At 43.7% G+C, this 18117-nt stretch overlaps 1 long non-coding RNA gene across 2 annotated transcripts; it reads left to right on the forward strand.

Annotated features, from left to right (window-relative positions):
* Positions 1 to 15260: 15260 nt before the first annotated feature.
* LOC123049234 (uncharacterized) lies at positions 15261 to 16957 on the forward strand. Of its 2 annotated transcripts, XR_006423503.1 has the most exons (4): positions 15261 to 15323; positions 15435 to 15501; positions 15860 to 15942; positions 16903 to 16957. It is a non-coding gene; the product is annotated as an uncharacterized lncRNA (long non-coding RNA). The 2 variants fall into 2 exon arrangements; XR_006423502.1 differs by lacking the exon at positions 16903 to 16957 and having other exon boundaries at positions 15860 to 16325.
* Positions 16958 to 18117: the final 1160 nt, after the last annotated feature.

Below are 18117 nucleotides of genomic sequence, written 5' to 3' on the forward strand. Positions count from 1 at the left end.
TGTATCATTATGAGCACTACAATCACCTACTGGATAAAAAAACCAGAAACAGAAATTACAAAACATCACATGACAAAATAATGCAAAACGAACGCTGACAACTAACAGAGCATAAACAAATATGTAGCATGAATTAGGAAACTAGATAAAGACCAAACCAAATAAACAAAGCCAAAAAATAAGCACTCCACATACCCTGAACTTCTCCTCCCATTCTGATCGGCGAAGACATGGCGTTTGCCTGTAGCACAAGGACGAAGTGACAGGTATAAGCAACAAAATCGGCGAAATCTGGCGAAACCCTAGATCCACCTTGCTCTGCTACAGAGAGCACACGAGTATCGACTTCAAATCGAGATAAAGTCGCCTCCCTACGGAAAAATTACACAAGCAAAAACAGCAACAATAACTACGAGAATCACAAAACTAGACGAGGGGACGATCAAGACCGAGGCCAAGGGGAATGTACCATAGAAAGGGGATGAACGACGACAGCGGGGGGGGGGGGGGTGCGGCGACGGGAACGGACGGGAAAGGCCTGCGGGAGCGCACCGGCAAGGGCTCGCGGAGCGGACGACAACGCAGAATGTAGGAATAAGGACCTCTTGAGGGCGGCGGTTCCTCGGGCGATGGCGGTTTTGCTCGAGGGAGAGATGCCTCGGGAGAAACTGCAAGAGAGGAGAGGGGATTCTTCTCGGTCTCTCTCCCTGTCAGCAGAGCGGTTGGGATCACCTAGGAGGGACACGTAGGAGGCCCGCGTGGCAAAGGGTCACATAAAACGGGCCGGCCCAAAAAAGGCCCGGCTAAATAAGACAGACTACATCGAAACGCACATGATGCAGTTCTCTATGAAGAACAATGAAGTTCAGATGGTAAAACAAAAATAAAATACATGCAGTTCGTAAAGAAAATTAAAATTCAAAAACAACGCGCGTGTTAAGAAAACACATCCGAAAAAAGTCTACCTTCAAATAAGTGCCACATCAAAAAAAGGCCCCCCCAACCCCCCTACCCCTCCCGTGCCAGGGACTGCAGCAAGTACACGCAAAAACAGATGCAGTACGCAGCTCTAGAAAGATGCAGTGCATTTGGTTAGATGATGCAGTACGGTATAGCAATTCAGTTCCGGATTACCTGCATGAATAAATACACGGTCTAGTCCACAGCGAAAAACTCGTAAAATTGCGGAATACATTGTACTTTTTTCAGGGGCTGCAGCAAGGACACGCAAAAAACGGTGTAGTACGCACCTATAGACAAAATGCAGTTCTCTTTGATAGACGATGCAGTGCAGCACGATGACCAATGCAGTTCCGTGAACACGTAGAATACATATAAACGTGACAAATGCCCGTTCGCACAGAAAGTGGTGGTTAAATTTTTTTTACTGATCAGAAATAAAATAAAACCACGTTAAAAAACCACGTTCGCATACAACCACCCAACCGAGCGGTTCCATCGCCACAAACCCACGATCACAAACGCAACACCAACCCATGATCTGCACAACCGCATCGTCAGCGAGATCGTGCAGTTCATCCGATGAGGCCATCCCACCCCGCGCCCTCCCCTTAAATCCAGACCCCTGCCAAAGGCCTTCTCATCCACAACAACACAAGTATCCATTGCGCTGCCACCAAATCGCTCCATCACATCGATCTCCACAGAAAACACCAAGCCCTACTACAGGCAGTGGTGTTCTCTAACGAGTACAAGTACGTGGAGGCCCCACGGCAACACAAAGTTGCACGTCATCCACACCAACGACAAGAAGCAGATGGCGATCTCCCTCGTGCAGTACGAGCGCCACCTCAGGCTCCAGCGCCACAAGATCATCGGGATTGATCTCGAGTACAACAACGAGCCTGAAGCGACACAGAAGCCCGCCCTCGTCCAACTCTCCGTCGGCAAGACTCAGCTGGTGCTGCTCTTCCAACTGAGCGCCACCGAAAGGTGCACCGTCTTCGACAACTTCCTCGCCGAACCCAGGTACACCTTTGCTGGCCTCTCCATCGACGGCGACAAAACCAGGCTAGAGCGCGTCAATCTGGAGGTCGCCAACTTCGTCGACATCCAGAAGGAGTGGAGGGTGCCCGAGGCAACCAAGGAGTTGGACTCCCTTGGAGACGTCTCCGGCATGCTCATCAATGACTACTACAACAACATGAAGAAGAAGATCACCGACGATGAACACATGTGCTGGGCCACCTTGCCTCTGTCCATGAGGCATATCGAGTACGCGGCAAAGGACGCCTACGCAGCGTACGAGATATGGAACCGCATCACCCTCACCCAGGATGGGCTTCGCCGTGCAAAGCTGGAGAAGGAGGAGCCCCCCAAGAAGCGCGCCTGGAGCAACTGGGGATGGGGAGACGCTAAATGGTGAAGAAGTAGATGGTGCCGTCCAAGAGCCAACAATGCTAGCGTTGTTTTAGAATTACATCAAGTTTTCTTTATGTTGTTTGCTTATGTATCGTTAGTTTCCTTGTGATCATTTGCTTTTGATGAACTTAGTTTGCTTGTCATGCAAAATCGCTTGTAATGACTAACTTTGATTATGTTAGATTGCTTTCTGTTGAACTTAGTTTGCTGATGATGAACTTGTTGTACAGAATGCTTGTGATAATTTGTTTTCTGTTGTTTGCTTATGTATCATTAGATTCGAGCAGTGCACAAAACAGACGAAGATGCAGTGTGCAAAATAGGATACACGCAGTGCAAAATGTGTACGAATGCAGTACAGACTCTGTCGAATGAAGTTTACACATACCCAACAAAGCAGTGCACACCCCTACATTTGAAAAAAGAATACATAAGAGCAAAAACACGAAAAGAAAAATACGACATGTATATGTAGTGCGGAATATGTGAACATGCAGTACAGAAACATAATCAATGTAGTGCACGAATGATTTACTAAGCAGTGCACGCCCCTACACTTGAAAAAAGAATACATAAGAGCAAAAACACGAAAAAGAAAATGCAAAGTATACATGTAGTGCGGAATGCGTGCACATGCAGTATAGAACCCTGATCAATGCAGTGCACGAATGATTTACTAAGCAGTGCACACCCATACATTTGAAAAAAATAGTTAAGAGAGAAAATACAAAGAAAAAATTGACCACCCAGGTGCAGCCGGCCCTAGCCAGTCTCGTAGTAGGTCTGCGCCCACAGAAGGCGAGTCGTTCTGAGCCACTATGCATGGGGCCGGGCACACATGGGCCCACAGGTCAGAGAGCATAGAGCAGCGAGCGCAGTGTATAAGCGCCCAAATAAGTAACCAGAGGAGTTCGATACAGCTGCTTCGCCAGCGCTTATAAACAGGTCGAGTGCGCCCTCCACGGGCGAGGTGGGACTAAACATCAGGCCGCACACACGATGCACGGGGAACCAGCCATGCTCACAGGCCGACTTGGGCCCAAAGCGTCTTCTATCCCCGAACACAGGCCCAACAGGCAAAAGAGAGGCTGCTGAAAATTAAAAAAAAAACCACATGCCACTCCACAAACACAGGCCCAACCACGCGTTCCGCATTTCGTTGTGATATGACAATGCAGTTCGCTATATTCAAGTAAGCAGCCATGTTGCTTCTCAAATGCATTCGCGTACACTGAATCAGAATCAATCCACCACCTAACACCAACCACAACATTTATTACTTCCGTTGCTCAATTGTTGCATAAAAACCTATCCATTCGTGCTCCAGACTGAGACAACTCCTCCCCCCGTTCCTCTTTTTCTTCAAATCATAGATCTAGGGTTCATCCCATCCCCAGCTGTTCTCTGAAATTCCACTGAACCCGCCATGGACTGTAAGTGCGGGTGTTTGTTAAGGATGGCACCGGTAGCGGACACATGCGTGTACGCAGAGGGTCTAGAGCTCACCAACACCGAGTGGCGCAACATGCTCGGGTGCCTGATGATACCCAACAGGGGTTTTCGGGCGCCATTTCTTCATCGCCTCACACCCGCAGATCTGCAGGAAAGTTGGGTATGTTTTCTCCCTCTGAATATATAGTTCCATCAATTTGTTCAGTAGTGTCAACAAATACAGAATAGAATTTGTATTGTTGTTCAGAATTTTTAGCTATTAAGACTAGATGCTTCCACCTATTTTTCTTCAGTACCACACCAGGTATCGACACTAGTTAGATCAGAACCCCAACACACGAACAAAAAAGAGGGTCAGTAGATCAGTGTTGTAGTTCTCTTAACATGCTAGCGAAGTACACTGTAAATGACCTTGCAGTACAAACATGTTAGAGTATAATATATATCATAGTACAACTAGAGGTCAATTCCGTATATAAGTTTGTTCATACATTGCAACTACTTTACCAAAATAGTAGTTATATATATGTACATATTTAAGTCAACATAAACAGATCATCCTAAGTATAAAGAAAAACATTTGTTGTTTACTAATAACATTCTTTTTCCATCCATTCCAAAATGCAGAAACTGCCATCCACAATAAAATTTCCTGCTCCGAGTTCAGGGAAGGTTACTTTGGAGACACAACACAAGAATGGGTATGCAGACATGCAAGCTGACTACCACATTGACTCTGAAGATTGCATAAACATAACTACTGGCTGGAATCATTTTGTCTCCCAGAATGGCTTTGAGGCTGGAGAAGTGGCCATGGTGTTTTTCTACAAAGAAGAAGACTCCCTCAAGTTTACAATATTTGCACTGTAGGTTGTCTAGGATAAAAGCTAAAGCCATCAGTGGCATATTCTAATGCTTTGCTTATGTTGTATGCTTTTAAAATTATGTTCATCAGGAGGCTTGAACGATGCCTATTTAAAGTATGCAACCTCATCTGCATCATTTTATCACTCTTTTTTTAGACAAGTTGCTGCTGACAGAAATGCAGTTCTCTAATACACATAGTACAGTCCTTATATAAAAAATTGCAGTATTCTGAACAATAACAATGCAATGCCAATGGTCAAAAACTTTGTACTTAACATATGCTGTTCAACAGAATTCTCATGCTATGAAGTTCAGAAGAATTGACATAAAATACAAGAAATAGCAGTATAACTATCCTGCTAATGCAGTACGAAAGTGCATACTATGCAGTTTTGTAAAACACAGAATGTAGTGTAAAAAAAGAATCACCTCATAAGCTGTCATGCCCACTATAATACAGTTACATTGAAGTTCACTACTTAACAAAATGCAGCACACTACAAACATATGCCAGACCTGCATCGATAAAATCAAAGCAGTACAGATCGAGACATGTAGTAGACCAACAGAGGTGCCAATTCCACTCGCAGTTCGATAAGTGGCCAAAACATTGCGCAACCACTCAAATTTGAACAATTACTCACCAAAAAATACATCAAACCCACGGCCACTACGATGAACAACATGAACTATTCTTTAAAATGCACACCAAAAAGAGGAACATTACATGCGCAATACAGTAAATTCAAACGAAAAACAGAAACTAATAACAAGATTCAAAAACGCATCGACACACGAAATCCAAAAAAAACAAGAACAGATGAGCGGACGAAGCTCACACGCCCAGACAATCGATTTCACAGAAATTGATAACTAACTACTAAAAATTAGACAAATTGTAGAGTAAACGGACCTATTAAAATGAACACAATCAAAGAATTCCTACTAACAAACAACATCCGAGCACAAAAAAATCGCATCCGACGCGAACACGAATGAACAGAGAAAGCTCGTCCGCCAAATCGCTCGATTTGCAAAGATTCTAGTCACTTTTCCTGTAAATTACAAAGAATAAAGGTCAAATGAGATCCAGAAACAAATTAAATCATCCCACAACACCTGATTCCACACAGAAAACGCGGGCGGATCGGCAGAAAATGAAGCAGTTCTCCCGTGAAGCATTGCAGTGCACATCATACAGAGGATGCAGTTCGCTAATATTAGCAGAATAGACCGGCTATATATATATATATATATATATATATATATATATAGGACAGGGCTATTTTGTTACCCGTAACAAAATATTATTCTGTTACCCTCGCGCCTTATATAGAGGCGCATCCGTTTTCTTCCTCCTGCCGCCGCCCGAACCCACCGCCATCCCGATCCCACCTCCAACTAGCGCGCCGCCCCGATCCCACTTCCACCCAGTGCGCCGCCGCCCGGATCCCACCGCCACCCTGCGCGCTGCTGGCCCTATCCCCTCCTCCCAGAGCGCCTCCGCCACGGTCCCCCTCCTCCCAGCGTGCCTCCCGTCGCCGACCCCCGCCCCCAACTTTCCTCCTGCCGACGACCCGCCTCCATCCACCGGCCTGCTTCCCTCGCCGTCCGCCGCGCGCCTCCCTCCCTGTCTATCTCTCGTGCGCCGCCTCACCCGAGGACCTGCGCACCAGTGCACCGCCACCCCTACCCCGCCGTTGTCGGCCTCCGAGATCCAAGGCTGAGGAGGACCTATGAGTCTTGCTCGCCGGAGCCAGGTTGCTCGCCAGCCACCTTCGTCCCCTGCGCTCTCCCGCCGCCTTCCTCACGGCGCTCCGTCCACCTTGCTCCCCGCTCTCCGGCCGCCTTCCTCCCCACGCTCCGGCCGCTCACTCGCACGCACACCGGCCGACCGCATCCCTGCTTCCATCAGCTCCACTTCGACGGAGCCGTCAGTCCATCGGAGTATAGGTAGCCGGTTCACCCAATTCCATCTAAAAATCTTCTTTTTAGTGGATATGCTTATGCCTGAATGAATGGCATATGTGTCTCACAAGTGGTTGTGTTTATGCCTGAATGGATCCTGTTTGTCCAACTTACTGATACTTGTATTTATTCTGGCCTAATAAATTAGTTAATATATGTGATTCATGTATCCTATGATTTTCATCATCATACATGCCTTAAAAAGATTTATGCTGAATGTATGCGGCTATATAGTTACCGTCCGCCAATTGGAATTAATTAGCATCGCAGGCTAATTAATTGTAGTTTCTTGTTGCGCAATAATAGTTTGTGTGCACCATGTGTGTAAGAATGTTGTTGATGAGGACATCAATACCATTGTTACACCCACAGCCCCTACTGTTACATATAATGGACCAATTACTAGAGCTCGCGCACGCCAATTAAATTACCAGGTACTTTCGTTTCTTGGTAATGATTCTAATGTTCATGAGAATATGATGCTGCCTAAATTGGATACTTTTGTTTTGCTTACAAATGAAGGGCCTAGCTTGGAGAAGGATGAACATTGGAGCAAGAACAAGCATGGAGTTGATGGCATGCGCAAGGGGAACAAGAACGGAGTTACAAGTGATGATTTCAGGACTTTGAAGCCACCATAAGGAGTGAATGAAGCCTTGGACGAAATATACAAGATGCCACTTCATAAATTTTGTCCAGAGGCTATTCTAGGTGTTGCGTCACCTTATTATTGGGCCAGGCCCATGTAATTTTTAAATACATAAGTGTAGGCTGTTTTTAGAGTCCGTATGTATGGAGAAATAAGAGATAGGGTTGGTTTCGGACCCCTTCCCCAAGGGCCATGAAATTCCCCCCTCTTCCTCCATATATACAGCCCTTAGGGCACCGTTTAGACTTTGGGTTTTGTTTAGATTAAAAGTTTGCCATAGCCGCAACTTCGCGTACTTCGTTTGTGTTCAACGACCAGACAAAGGCGTCACAGAACCCCACCTTGATGAATAAAGCTTTCCTCTTATATTCGCAATATCCAGATTGCAATCTTAGTTTCTTGCTTGTTCTTCGTTTGCCTGCAGGAAACAGACCTTCGTGGTCAGGTTGATCGTGCTCCGGTGTGGTCAATAACCTCTCGGAGTTGGTTTAGCGATTGCTAAGGTGCGACGTCCTCACACGTTCGTAGTCGGATCGTCAAAGTCGACTTCCTACAAAATGATAGCCGCCATCTCATTGAAAGACGGGACACCTTTGCCTCTATCAAGTGGTATCAGATTTCCAGGTTGCTCGGTGAGATTTTACAGTTTTTCGTAGTTTAGATTGAGTCTGTTCTTCATACCTATAGTCCACGAAAAGGCCAAAAAAATATTAGGGTTAGTTCATCTTATCCGAACCAATCTGAGCCTTTGCATAATCTTTTCTGTATTTGCTTTGTTGAATTGCGGTTGCATCGTCGTGTCAAGTTGTTGGTCCTAGCGTCTAGTACTTTAGAGTTTCGAGTTCTGTTCAGAAGTTGTCACGCCGCCGCCGCACCATCGTCATCACCGCTGCCATATACCACCATTGTCATCACCGTTGCCATATACCACCATCATCATCACCGCTGCCATATACCACCATCGTCATCGCCGCTACCATATACCACATATCCACCGCCATCACACTAATCCGAGTCCACCTCCATGACAGATTCGCCACCAGTCTGTGTTCCATTGCCCTGCAAATATCCGCCACCAGTCCGAGTTTCCACCAGATTCATCTCCGCCACCAGTCCTAGTCCGAGTCCAGTAATTATTGCTTTATTCTCGATTTCCAGATCACGCGATACTCCGAGTCGTGACAGAGTAGGACTCCCCAACTTCCGAGCCATCCGCAGAAGAAAAATAGTTCCAGTTTAAAAAAAACTAAGTCTGGAAAATTCTGGCTAGGCGGTTTTTAGGACGTTTGTAGACTTTTTCGAAAAAAATTTGTTGCGGAGCAAAAAAAAGAGGGAAAAAAGTGCAAAAAAAAGTGAAAAAAGAAAAAAAATTCAGAGTGTGCTCCTCCCTTGTTTACGTGCAGCGCCGTGATTTTGTTAGTGTTCTAGGCTCGCGTCTCTAGTACGGTCTAGCCTAGGACTAGCACAGTACCGTCGTTGACCGTTTATTCAACTTTGCATCTCTGAATTGATTATTGCTGACCCTTTTTGCTACCATATTATAGCCTTCCCAGCTCCACATACATCTACATCGTGCGTTTGACTCTCCCTGGTAATCGCTCTATCCAAGCTTTGAGAGTTTTGACTACATCAGTTGCCGATCACCGCCTGCTGCTGGGTAAGAACTGGTAAGAATTTGAGATTTGCTTGACGGATTTGTGACACCCACCACCACCACTTGTTAGTAGTCTATAGGATCATATTTTTGTGTGTTTCTATTACTGCTAACCATGCCAGGATCACAAGCCGACGAGATTGACTGGGAGAACTTAACGAACAAGGAGCTTCATGATAAGTTTCAACAAATGATGACTGAACAGGTGCAAGATGTGCTGAACAATTTGAAGAGGCCATGGAGAAGATCACTGGCCTTGAGAAGACGTTCGAAACAAAGCTTGATAACAGATTTAATGAACTGCTTGCGCGTCTTCCACCACCAGCTGCACCTCTACAACAACAACAACAACAACAACGACTACCTCCACGTCGGGAAACAGCCCTCCGCCGAGCAAGCCGTGTCCCTCTTCAGCCTGGCCAAAATGCTGGTGCTGCTGTTGATACCTGTGTGGCTCCTGCTGCTGATGTGGAGGAGGATGATTATGCGGGAGATTACGAGGATGAGGTTGATCAAAATCAGAACTACGTGCAACCACCAGCACCACAACCACCAGGTCGTCCACATGCAAATAATGGCAATGTTAGGGCTCCCCCTCAGGTACGAGATCATGACCATCTCCCTAAACTGAAATTGAATATTCCACCATTTGAGGGTAGATATGTTCCTGATATATATCTTACTTGGGAGTTAGAAACTGAACAACGATTCACATGTTTATAATATCCTGAGGAGAGACGTGTTCCTGCTGCTGTTTGTGCTTTCACTAGCTTTGCATGTGTTTGGTGGTCTGAACATTGTAGATTATATCCTGTTCCAACTACTTGGGCTACTTTGAATACTGCTATGCGTACTCGTTGGGTTCCACCATATTATCAACGTGAATTACTTCAAAAATTGCAACGCTTAAGATAAGGAAAAAATTCTGTAGAAGAATATTACCAGGAATTACAAACTGGCTTGATTAGATGTGGTATTGTTGAGGAGAATGAAGCTATGCTTGCACATTTTATGGGTGGATTAAATAGAGAGATTCAGACCATTCTAGAGTATAAGGATTATAATAATATCACTCGTGTATTCCATCTTTCTTGTAAAGCTGAACGTGAAGTGCAGGATCGACAGGCATTGGCGCGAACTAACTTTTCTGCAGGTCGACCTTCATCATGGACACCACGTGCATCATCTACTTCCACTGCACCATCACCTCCTTCAGGTGCCACCTCCAATCGTGATACAAGAAAGCAGGCACAACCACCACTATCTGCCAAGAGCACACCTGCCGGGCCTGCACAGAGCTCTTCTTCTTCCATGGCATCAATAGGGCACACAAGTGATATTATTTGTCGTCGTTGTAAGGGAAGAGGACATTTTGCGAGAGAATGCAAATCAGCGTGTGATGATTGCTACTGAGGATGGTGGGTATGAGTCCGCTAGTGACTATGATGAGGAGACTTTGGCTCTTATTACACATGAAGAACACGGTGGAGATGATTCTGATCATGAGACGCAATACATGGCTGCTGAAGATGCTGACAGGTATGAATGTTTAGTTGCTCAACGTGTTTTGAGTGTGCAGGTTACACAAGCTGAGCAAAATCAGAGGCATAATTTGTTCCATACAAAGGGAGTTGTGAAGGAACGTTCTATTCGCGTCATCATATATGGAGGGAGTTGCAACAACTTGGCTAGCATGGAGATGGTGGAGAAGCTATCTCTCACCACAAGACCACATCCACATCCTTACTACATCCACTGGTTCAACAATAGCGGCAAGGTTAAGGTAACACGTACTGTTCGGGTGCATTTTAGTATCTCTACATATGCTGATTATGTTGATTGTGATATGGTACCTATGCAAGCATGTTCCTTATTACTTGGTAGACCATGGCAATTTGATAAAAATTCTGTACACCATGGTAGAAACAATCAGTATACTCTTGTTCATAAGGATACAAATATTACTTTGCTTCCTATGACTCTGGATTCCATTTTGAAAGATGATATTCATAGAGCTAATAAAGCAAAACAGGAGAAAAATAAGAGTGAAAATCAGATTGTGGCAAAAGAGTTTGAGCAACAAATGAAGCCTAATAATAAACCATCTACTGTTGCTTCTGAAATTAAATTGAAAAGTGCATGTTTACTTGCCACCAAATCTGATATTGATGAGCTAGTTTTTAGCAAATCTGTTTGCTATGCTTTTGTGTGCAAAGAGGCATTATTTTCATTCGAGGACGTGCCTTCCCCTTTGCCCCCTGCAGTCACTAACATTTTGCAGGAGTTCGCTGACGTCTTCCCACAAGACGTGCCACCGGGATTACCACCTATTCAAGGGATTGAGCATCAAATTGACTTAATTCCCGGTGCATCGCTACCCAACCGTGCACCATACCGTACCAATCCAGAGGAGACGAAGGAGATTATGCGTCAAGTACAGGAGCTGCTCGACAAATGTTATATTCGCGAATCCCTTAGTCCTTGTGCTGTTCCTATTATTCTAGTGCCGAAAAAGGATGGTACGTCGCGTATGTGTGTCAATTGTAGAGGCATTAATAATATTACTATTCGTTATCGTCATCCTATTCCTAGGCTAGATGATATGCTTGATGAATTGAGTGGCTCTACAATATTCTCCAAAGTTGATTTGCGTAGTGGATACCATCAAATTCGTATGAAATTGGGAGATGAATGGAAAACAACATTTAAAACTAAGTTTGGTTTATATGAGTGGTTAGTCATGCCTTTTGGGTTAACTAATGCACCTAGTACTTTCATGAGACTAATGAACGAAGTTTTACGTGCTTTCATTGGACGATTTGTGGTAGTCTATTTTGATGATATACTGATTTATAGCAAATCTTTGGAAGAACATGTGGAACATTTACGTGCTGTTTTTATTGCTCTACGTGATGCACGTTTGTTTGGTAACCTTGGGAAGTGCACCTTTTGCACCGACCGAGTATCTTTTCTTGGCTATGTTGTTACTCCACAGGGAATTGAAGTTGATAAAGCCAAGATTGAAGCTATTGAGAGTTGGCCGCAGCCCAAAACGGTCACACAAGTGCGGAGTTTTCTTGGACTCGCTGGTTTCTATAGGCGTTTTGTGAGAGATTTTAGCACCATTGCTGCACCTCTCAACGAGCTTACAAAGAAGGATGTGCCTTTTGTTTGGGGTACCGCACAGGAAGAAGCCTTCACGGTATTGAAAGATAAGTTGACACATGCTCCTTTACTCCAACTTCCTGATTTTAATAAGACTTTTGAGCTTGAATGTGATGCTAGTGGAATTGGATTAGGAGGTGTGTTATTACAAGATGGCAAACCTGTTGCATACTTTTCTGAAAAATTGAGTGGGCCTAGTCTGAACTATTCTACTTATGATAAAGAATTATATGCTCTTGTTTGGAATTTAGAAACATGGCAACATTATTTATGGCCCAAAGAATTTGTTATACATTCTGATCATGAATCTTTGAAACACATTTAAAGTCAAGCAAAACTGAATCGTAGACATGCTAAATGGGTTGAATTCATTGAGACTTTCCCTTATGTCATTAAACACAAGAAGGATAAGAAAATGTTATTGCTGATGCATTGTCTCGTCGTTATACTATGCTTTCACAACTTGACTTTAAAATATTTGGTTTGGAGACCATCAAAGATCAATATGTGCATGATGCTGAATTTAAAGATGTATTGCAGAATTGTAAAGAAGGTAGAACATGGAACAAGTTCGTCGTTAATGATGGATTTGTGTTTCGTGCTAACAAGCTATGCATTCCAGCTAGCTCCGTTCGTCTTTTGTTGTTGCAGGAGGCGCATGGAGGAGGACTAATGGGACACTTTGGCGTGAAGAAGACGGAGGATATACTTGCTACACATTTCTTTTGGCCAAAGATGAGACGGGATGTTGAGCGTTTTGTTGCTCGCTGCACTACATGTGAAAAAGCTAAGTCACGACTCAATCCTCATGGTTTATATACGCCTTTGCCTGTACCTAGTGTTCCTTGGGAGGATATATCTATGGACTTTGTTTTAGGTTTACCTCGAACAAAGAAGGAGAGGGATAGCATATTTGTTGTCGTGGATAGATTCTCGAAAATGGCACACTTTATACCATGTCATAAAAGCGATGATGCTGTTAATGTTGCTGATTTGTTCTTTCATGAAATTATTCGCTTGCATGGTGTGCCAAATACTATTGTTTCAGATCGTGATACTAAATTTCTTAGCCACTTTTGGAGATGTTTATGGGCTAAGTTGGGGACTAAACTGCTTTTTAGTACTACTTGTCACCCCCAAACTGATGGACAAACTGAAGTAGTCAATAGAACATTGTCTACTATGCTTAGGGCTGTTTTGAAGAATAATAAGAAAATGTGGGAAGAATGCTTGCCTCATATTGAATTTGCTTATAATCGTTCATTGCATTCTACTACTAAGATGTGCCCTTTTGAAATTGTGTATGGTTTCCTACCTCGTGCACCAATTGATTTGTTGCCTCTTCCATCTTCGAAGAAGGTTAAGTTTGATGCTAAAGAACGTGCTGAATTGATTTTAAAAATGCATGAGTTAACTAAGGAAAACATTGAGCGTATGAATGCTAAATATAAACTTGCTGGAGATAAGGGTAAAAACATGTTGTGTTTGCACCTGGAGATCTTGTTTGGTTACATTTGCGTAAGGATAGATTTCCTAATTTGCGCAAATCAAAGCTAATGCCACGTGCTGATGGTCCTTTTAAGGTGTTAGAGAAAATAAATGATGATGCATATGAACTTGAGCTACCTGCAGATTTTGGGGTTAGTCCCACTTTTAACATTGCAGATTTGAAGCCTTATTTGGGTGAGGAAGATGAGCTTCCGTCGAGGACGACTTTATTTCAAGAAGGGGAGGATGATGAGGACATCAATACCATTGTTACACCCACAGCCCCTACTGTTACATATAATGGACCAATTACTAGAGCTCGCGCACGTATGATGCTGCCTAAATTGGATACTTTTGTTTTGCTTACAAATGAAGGGCCTAGCTTGGAGAAGGATGAACATTGGAGCAAGAACAAGCATGGAGTTGATGACATGCGCAAGGGGAACAAGAACGGAGTTACAAGTGATGATTTCAGGACTTTGAAGCCACCATAAGGAGTGAATGAAGCCTTGGACGAAATATACAAGATGCCACTACATAAATTTCGTCCAGAGGCTATTCTAGGTGCTGCGTCACCTTATTATTGGGCCAGGCCCATGTAATTTCGAAATACATAAGTATAGGCTGTTTTTAGAGTCCGTATGTATGGGGAAATAAGAGATAGGGTTGGTTTCGGACCCCTTCCCCAAGGGCCACGAAATTCCCCCCTCTTCCTCCATATATACAGCCCTTAGGGCACCGTTTAGACTTTGGGTTTTGTTTAGATTAAAAGTTCGCCATAGCCGCAACTTCGCGTACTTCGTTTGTGTTCAACGACCAGACAAAGGCGTCACAGAACCCCACCTTGATCAATAAAGCTTTTCTCCTATATTCGCAATATCCAGATTGCAATCTTAGTTTCTTGCTTGTTCTTCGTTTGCCTGCAGGAAACAGACCTTCGTTGTCAGGTTGATCGTGCTCCGGTGTGGTCAATAACCTCTCGGAGTTGGTTTAGCGATTGCTAAGGCGCGACGTCTTCGCACGTTCGTAGTCGGATCGTCAAAGTCGACTTCCTCCAAAACGATAGCCACCATCTCATCGAAAGACGGGACACCTTTGCCTCTATCAGTTGTTGCTGGATGGCCAAAAAAACAAAGCTTAATTAGTCTCTACAATACAATGGTTGGCTGGAAATTTCTTTTTACTTGTCCAGAGAAAATTATATCTACACTATGTGTATCAGTTCATGATATAATTTTTCATCAGTTCATAATTCTGTCATCTTATGATAGATAAAAATATACTAGTTTGGATCTTCATTAGTTTCTCAGTCTTCAGTCTCATTTTCTTCTTCAGTACGTCTTGTCCCTATGTCATTCTCAGTAATTGTTTAATATTAGCTATTCTAGTTATCATTCAGAGATAAGAGGTGAGTGTTTGGTGTTTCACTCCATCCGGCGGGGAGGCGCCTCGGCCGCTGTCCGATGGTCTGTCGGATGCTCGTGAATCCCGCCTCCATCAGCTCCACTTCACTAGAGCCGTCAGTCCGCAGGAGTAGGGGTAGCAAGTTCACCCGACGTCCGACGCCTTCTTCCATCTCTAAATATCTTGTTTTTTGAGTTCAGTTCTTCGTCACATGTTTCACTAGCTAAAATTGCATGGTGTTATGAAATTGCTTGCGGACTACTAGCTGAAATTGCTTGACAAACAGAGCAAAAGGTTGTATCTTCATCTACTGTTTTTCAGATATTCGTCATATGCACGAGCACGACTATATTTGCTTGTTATGATCTAGTGGGCACCATTAACATTTTGATAGTCCGTCTGCAGGGCCCAAACCCACTATTGTGCAAGAAAAAGAAAGCAAAGCCCCAACCATCAGCTGCTCAATCATCAGGTAATTAATCAGCACTAAACATACATGTCTAATCCAATGTTGCGAAAGCAAGCTTGGAGTTGCCTGACTTATCTTGAGGTGTAGAACTGATAGTAACACGGAGAAGAGATAATGCAACAAAAATCTTAGATAGGGCAGTGAAGTCCATTGTGCATTCTGATTTGTTGTAGCTCCTGACATCATGGTTTATGTGTGCTGTAGGATTGATTTTTGTTTGGTTGTAATAGTAGTATACTAATTCTGTTCATGGAGGACACTTGAGTGGGTTGTCTATTTGATGATTTCAGTTACTACTCAACACCTGAATTCATAAACTGTCAATTTATTTTGAATTGAACTGATGTTGCTCTTGATTCAGACCTGTGGGGAGAAGACGGAACTAAAATGATTCAGTTCATCATTGGCACCCCTGTAAACCAAACAGTGAAGAACACACCCCCTGTACTTTTGCGCTTGTTCTTTCTATCTCCTAAATTCTATGCTTTCTGTGATGAGCATGCTTGGTACTATATAGATACTGCTGTAGTAGTTCTAATACAATATATTACAAGAATTCATTGACAAAAAAGGTGTCAGTTCATATATGTATGCAGCAACTGTTCTGATACTACTTCAGTAACCAAAAAAACACAAAAGTTCAACTATACTTGTACAAAATAGTTCATTATTTTATTCTATGACAGTCAAGAAAAACAGAAAAAAAGAGGTTCATTGTGTGATGAACAATAGTCCCAACAAGTGTGGTAGAGATGCAAAAAAGTGATAGCATAGTCGATGCTAGTTTTCAATCACTTTCTGAAGAAAACTGAAGTTGATCAGAGTACCTGAAGAATAATCTGTTAGTTCTCAAGTATGTGTAATGCTGCCATTTTACTGTGCATTTGATTCCATCGAGATGGATGTATTACAAGATATGGTTGTATTATTATGTTGAATAAAAATGCCATTTTGCTGCAACATTTTCTGGCAGCTCCTGTCAAGTTATACATGTATGTGAGGACCTTCTATGTAGTAAGTTCATTGTCGAGAAGTCAGGGACTTAGTAAAGAACGTGAACACCAAAAAACCATTAAAAACCCTAAACCTTATGTTAGGGGAGTTCAAGAAGTTCATGGCTAGCTGTCCGTGTTGTGTATTCTTATCAGTTCATAATCGAGAAGACATGTATTCTTATCAGTTTGTTTATCTAGCCGGTCGTGCTGTGTATTCTGGTCTGTTTGTGTGTGTATGTGTTGCCCTCGCGGTGTACGAGAGGCCGCCAGTGAGGAAGTCACCGATCTGGTCGAGGCATGCTGCTATTCTCTATTTCCGGTAGCACAAACATTTAAAAGTTCGAACACCAAACCCTGGTAAGTTCGTCTTGACAAAAACACATCTCTCATATTTGTTCCTTTTTCGTAGGTTGAAGTTAAAACAAGATGCACAAGTTCATCTTTTGTATGCTTTTCAGTTCATCCACTTCCCGATGGTGAGTCTGATTTCCTTTGTGTTTCCATCTTCATATAGCACAAACAAGTACTTGTCATTGTGCTTGAGAATGAGCACCATACTGTCACTTTGGTTAATGAATTTTGTAGAAAGTTCTCTGGGAATTTTAATGTAGAACTGTTGCTATCTTCGCATTATACAGATCATGCATGCTATCCAATGAGCCATCAATTGAAGCAATTTCGAATATAGAGAGGCAAATACACAGGATTCCCAACTAATAGATACTAATGTTCTTTTAGCACATTGCCAGTAGTTGTATCAGTTACCTTTCTTTTGGAGCTATGTAATTGATAAATAACAAAGAGGGAAAGCGCACCGTCACAACCGCTCGCCGCCCCCACGCGTGGTTGCTTTCCTCCTCCCGTGCGCGTATGCCACCTCAGCTGCTACAAATTCTTGTGTGGGCCGCCGTTCCTCACTCCGGCGTGTGTCACCACCGCCATGACCTCCCCCGGCCAGCCCCCACGGCCTGTCTCAATGGTGCCAGGCATGCTCTTGAGCCGGTCCAGAACCACCACGACGTCCAGCACCGTTCCCATATATATGTGAGGTGCTCGCGTGTTGGGGTGTTGCATCTACGGCGAGGTCGCCGTACTGCACCAGCTCCATGACACTAACCTCATCTCTGGTTTCTCTTCTATACGACCTATAATAGTTCTTCACTGGAGGTTCAACAAAATGACCAGCATCAGTTCATGCCTCCATCTTTCTTTTTCCTTTGTGCTTCTGAAGAGCTTCATTTTTTTTAGTTCAACTTTTGAATGCGTTTCAGTTCATCTACTTCCTGGTCGTCCTGTGTTAGCTAGATCAGTACTAGTGCTCAGCAGTACGACAAGTGGCAGTACTGATCAGTACGACTTACACAATACTATTACTGATCAGTAATATTCTTAATGTTAAAAGTAACATCCATATAGGAAAAATGCTTCTATTCTAACACACATTTTTTTTGGAAAAAAGAGCACTAGTACTGATGAGTCGTACTGACAAGGATGCCGGCAACCGGTGATGCTCCTCCCGCCGCCACTCTGCCTCCTTCTCGATGGGGCTACACCGCCGCCGCGTGCAGGAAGTCCATCGCCTCCACCCCAGGCCGTTCAATGCCACCCGTCGTGGACGTGCTCC

The sequence above is a fragment of the Triticum aestivum genome, chromosome 2D (assembly GCF_018294505.1).
Source record: "Triticum aestivum cultivar Chinese Spring chromosome 2D, IWGSC CS RefSeq v2.1, whole genome shotgun sequence".
Classification (NCBI taxonomy): Eukaryota; Viridiplantae; Streptophyta; class Magnoliopsida; order Poales; family Poaceae; genus Triticum; species Triticum aestivum.